Consider the following 6,000-nt stretch of genomic DNA (forward strand, 5'->3'; position numbering starts at 1 on the left):
CACCCCCTCTAGGCGACTTTCATTAACCATACTAATCAAAATTAAAGATGTCCATAATTATGAACTGACCAAGATATAATCTCTAATCGGATTGTAACTTGGGTTAAAATGAGATTGATTATTTATTTGTAGTATTTCCTCACATGATTTATATTAATCTACATAGAATATAATTTTATTGGTTAATCACCTAAAACTTCATAAAACCATATCTTTTTAACCATAACTCCGATTTTAGTGGTTCCCCAATCTACGATCTCGTAGCATCACGTAGAATATTATTACGTTGTTTGTTCTCATGTTTGGTGTGCTGTTATTTTTATGTACTTCTTGTTTATTTGTATGTATTGCTACGAATAACGGTGAGGTCACGAGAATCTGAAGTTCATCCTGGTACCTGGAATCTCGTGTCTCAGGCAAGTTGTGCCCTTGATCACTTTTCTTTACCCAATAATGTTCCTGTTAATCCCTGTGACATGCTCAGGTTAATCTGATGGGGCCTAATAGGTTTCCCTAGACTTGTTCATCCCACACCTTGCTTACCACTGAACTTTTGGATAGTTTTGCTATTGCTCTACCTAATTTTGGGATTAATATTACATTATAAACATGTTCTAGTTATACTATTGTTTTAATTATTGTTCATGACAAGATCATTGTGTTAATTGGAACATGGAGCTTAACTTGAGATATCCGTGCTACCACAAGGGTGGAATGGGACGCCCTTGGCTGGCTAATTAGGAAAGCTAGTGCAGGACTACCTTACCCGAAAGGGGCAAGGGCAGTAGGGGAGTTGTAGGTATAGGGAGGTGCTTGGGTCGATCATGCTGCGATGGCTTTTCGGTCGGGGGATTCTTATACTGCGCTCCCTAGAAACTGTAGCGGGTTTTCTGAAGCTAGTGGAACTTTGTAAAGACCTCATAGTGGATCCCTAGCCATTCACCTCGGAAGTGTCTAAGGGTCTAGCTAACCCTGCTAGACGGGATACACGACTTATGGGTAAAGGGCGCAACCTCCGCAGAGTGTAAAACTGGTATATCAGCTATGCTCGTAGTCATGAGCAGCTTAGAACTCTCGCATGATTAATTTATGGAACTAAATGTAATCTGTCAAATGCATTGCATCGCGGGTGTTATTATCACTTGTGATATCTTACTTAATTGGGTTGGTATCCACCCATACTTAGTAACTACTAATAAAATTTTGACCAACTTTAAAAGCAATGCTCAGCTTTAACCACCTCCTTTGGTAAGCCTTACACTTCACATGAGCTCCCACCTTTGGTGAGTTCATGCACATTATTTCCCACAACTTATTGAGCGATGAACGTATGTGAGCTCACCCATGATGTACTCACATTCCCCCTAGGTCAAGAACACGTACCACTAGATGAGGCGCATGAAGGATGATGTGATGAGTTCGTGAGTGGTCTAGGCCGTCGTCTCCCAGTCAACTAGGGTTGCTGGATCGATGTCTTCGTATGATGTAATTATTTAACTATTTTGTGTGAGACTTGATCCTAGCACACTTGGTGATTATTTCGCGCCTGGGTTTTGGATCCCTAGAACCTGGGTGTGACACATATGCATGATCTGTTGACAATAGTCTTAGAAGCGACAAGAGGGGTAAGCTAACGACAGCTAGGGAGAGAGGCCTAGCGACATCATCGACTAGGGAGTGACCAATAGCTAGAGAAAGGAAGGGCGATGACCACAAAAAAGGTGATGGCTCCTTTAGAACATAGGAATTTCATGAGAATGATATAGGAATTTGAGAGGAATTAGTTTAAAAACACAGGATTCAGGAAATTATCCTTTGATCCAAAGGAGGCCTTAGAGTTGACCTCATACCATGATAGAGGAGAGTAGCTAGATATCAAAAAGAGTACAATGTATACACTACATATGAGCTAGGACTAAGGCCATCTTCAGCAGACCGTATAAATGGTCATCCTTGTTTTAAAGGCGTCGCCTAGGCGTCCAGGCGCCCGAATGATCCAAGGCGTCCCCGTCGCCTAGGTAAGAATCAACAAGAGGGTATAGGGCAGAGGGGAAGGGAAAGGGGTGGCGCCGTTACAGAGTGGCAACGCCGAATCGGGAGCGGCGGAGCCCAAATCCAAGGCGGCGGAGGCTGAATCGTTGGCGGCAGCGTCCAAATCGACGGCGACGGCGAATCTGTGGTGGCGGCGGCTCAATCGGGGGCAGCAACAGCTGAATGGTGGGGGAGAGAGGCAACCTAGGGTTGCCAGAGGAAGGACTATATGGGCTGGCTGGTGGGCTGGGCCTCCTACCCCTTCCTTCTCCTTTTTTCTTTTTCTTTTTTTTCTTTTTCTTCCTCCTCAATGGCACTATTTTGCTGATTCTCAGGTTGATAAGGCATCGGCTTGCTCGCCTTAGGCATCGCCTAGGCGTCTAGGCGGTGGTCCAACGCCTTATCTCGCCTTACCGCCTTAAGAACCATGATGGTCATGTAAAGTACTATTTTGCACTATAGATTTCACAGTTTGTAGAGTAGATTTTGAAATAGGGAATAAGATAGGGGTGTGATAAAGAGTTTGTTGGAGATAGTCTAAAGCCCATAGACAAACACAATCTAACATTAATAAGAAAAATATGTACGATTGGACTTAAGGATCAAATTTACATTATAATGTTGGGGAGACAAACCAACATCTGGAAGGTTATGTCCATGTTTAGATTGGAATTCTATGTACAGAATAAATGTGTAATCTGCCACTATATACACAGGGTGCTAACATGTTCACATTGTTAGAGCAGTGTCGGACAATTGGACGACGGTTATAGGCAGCTCCACATGGTGGCGGCGACGGTGGTTACAGGCGACTCCACACGGCAGCGGCGGCGGGGAAAGAAGCATTATACGATGTCCACAAATGGGAGGAGGGAATATGATGGCTAAGGTAAAAGGAGAATAGAGGCAGGGGCATGGAGGGCAAGTCGATGTTGATAATGGCGATCAGGAGTAGGCGATGCCATTTCTTTAGTTCGGCCAAGATTATAATGCCAAGTTTGCAATCGGTGTGATGGGGATGCCAATAGTCCGAAGCCCACGGAAGGCGATGCCATGAATGCAAACATCTCACCTTTGAAGAGGTTGACATAGCACAACAAGGTCATCTCTAGACACGCGTTGATGGCTTGCTTGATCTATTTTTCTCCCTTCACTGCTTTACTAGGCCTATGGAGGAAGCAAGAGTTGTTGGACAAGCTTGGTTATTGACTAGATGAAGTTTATTGTCCTCTGCGAAGGTAGCATAGTGTTTCCTTATACTCTAATGCCATACAAGTAGGGTGGTAATGGATCATGATCCAAATGTTTCTTCGCAATTGCTTAGGGCCCTAAATTAATTTTAGTTCAAAAATGAATATAGTAGAGTCCAATTCTAATTCAATTTGATCCTTAAATTTTATAAAGTAAAACTTAGATCCCATTGACACCTCTACGTACAAGGCTCACTGGCGACAGCCCTAAAGCCATGATGGGGGCACTCGGACCCATAACATGGACGCCTGGTATACACATTGTCTGCACTAAAATGACACCTCAATCTGAGCCTTATCATCGCCTTCGATGTTGCATTTGTCCATACGAGGTTCACTAGGACATCCCCAAAGCCATGACGGGGCACTTGAACCTACAGCGCGAATACCAATGTATACACAGTCTAGGACAAAATGAAACCTCAACCCGAGCCTCGTGCAAAAACAACACCTCAACCCGAGCCTTGTTGTCGCATCCAATGTCACCTTGGCTAGTTTTGTATCCTCGAGCTGACATATTGGCACACGAGACGATACAACGCTATGCAATGTGGAGATAGTAAACTCAACAATTGCTATGATTTGAGCCGACAAACCAATTATCTGCTTCTCTGATTGTATAGGCAAAAGGACATAACATTGGTTGAGGCCAAAGAGAGCCGAACTGGATGACATGTTGGAACATACAAAATTATGGGGGTGTTTGGTTTGAAGAGTCAATACATTCTAGATGAGGTGGCATCATGAGTCCATTCCACAAATTTGGCACAATGAACTCATTCTTCATATTATTACTAATTATTAGCCTATAAGGAATGAAATGGTGATGGAGCAACTCATTCCATTCTAAAAACCAAACAGGAAAGTGAGGAGTGAGAAGATGATGGACTACCTCATTCCTCAAACCAAATACGCTAAATATGTATTGTTACCTAGACAATGTAGATAATGTACGATATCAACGAACACAATGGCGATGCTGATGATACCAGCCCAGAAACGACCAATGAGAGGGATGAGAAGGGGGAGGTCTCCCTGTGGGAAAAAGGCATGTCGACCATTGATGGCTTTGTTTGTTAGGAGTGGATTTAAGAGAATTTGAGAGGATTAAATGAAGGATCGGTGAGGCAACCAGAGGGGGGGGGGTGAATGGGAGCCAATCAATTTTTTGCTGCCAAATACGAAAATGAGCACTTCACTTCAATTGAAATGAAGTAAGCGCTTAAACCAAACTCACATCAGCAAACCAGTGATTTCAAAATGTTCTAATACTCACACGAGACTAGCAAAACAAACGGATCGCGAAGCGGACACCGAAAAGTCCGAATCGGTCCAAAACCGTGTCATGAACAAGTGTTGATTTCAGCAACACGAAATTATGTTCTTGGATGAGAAACTGAAGCAAACGAATGCCGATTGAGATGAAATTTTACACATACCTATAGAAATATGTTTTCAAGGTCTCCACAAATTTTGAGCCCAATCAAACTTTTGAATCAACCGCAGATCTGAAAATACGAACAAAATTGGGGTTTTGGTGGGGTTCTCTAGAACGAACTTAAAACTAGATCAGCAAAGATCAGAACCACAAATTGCACCAATAGGTCATAAGTAGTGATCTTAGGAGTATATTTCACCCACAAACAAATCCCCAAACCAAATATTTTCAAGTGATTCAAGGGTTTTCCACAAAAACACAAGAGAGGCCAAAGGAAGAACAAGAGAACAAAACAACTCTAAATTTCAGCTAGGATGCAAAACTGATATGGAGAAGTGAACGAACACTATGGCTATATTGGCGACCCTTCCTCTGATTAAACTTGCAGATAAAAAAACAATTGTCGATTACAAAATCGTTGTGGATCCCTCGGCTCAACAGGTGTCTACCTAGAGAGAAAACTAGGAGCTCTAAAATGTGAAGTCCCAACAAAATGGCAACCAGGAGATGACTGTAACAACACCCCCTCTATTTCTAGAGGGTTATTTTCATTTACTAAACTATCCCTATTTACATAGAGCTTATCTACTCCACCGGAGGCAAAATGGACCAATTCCTAGGTTTTCGATCCGACGACCACACGCTCCACAAAAGTTGCTTCGCCTTGGCGCACCTTTCGCTGTGATGCCACGTGTCGCTGCCGATTCCCACTGGAACCGCCGCCGTCGAGTTTTGAGGCCCAAATTCAGTAAAACCCGCTATCCGTAGTGTTGAGTGGTTTTGAGGCTCAAACCACCAAACCGTCGTGAGTATCGCATCGCGTGCGCGTTCCCCACGTCCTGGACACGTGTCCCATCAGTCCTCAACCGCACCGGCAACAAGGCTCGCTCCGCCAAGTCCTTGCGCGAGTGTGTCCCAGGTGTCAGCCACCACGGCTAGTCACCCGGCTAATTCGGTCTGTCAGCCAAGACACAACACTTGTCCTTCACCGCTCTCGTTCCATCAGCATGAGCTCGCATGCCTTCACCTTAGCCGTCGACCACCGTCCCTGTGCTCCACACCTGCACACCACAAGTCGACCTACATGGTTGCATAAACATAATCTCAAACTTTGGTCAACCCACTAACTACCCCAGAGAGTTACCCATTGACAATCACTCATCATCAACCCGAACTATAAGGGATAAGTCAACATTTGTTTGCATTAAATCCTTTGCTAGTCAAAATTGAATGGAAATGGATTTAATCCCCCTCAACCCCTCCAATCTCCCTGTAACCAAA

The sequence above is a fragment of the Zea mays genome, chromosome 2 (assembly GCF_902167145.1).
Source record: "Zea mays cultivar B73 chromosome 2, Zm-B73-REFERENCE-NAM-5.0, whole genome shotgun sequence".
NCBI classification, from domain to species: domain Eukaryota; kingdom Viridiplantae; phylum Streptophyta; class Magnoliopsida; order Poales; family Poaceae; genus Zea; species Zea mays.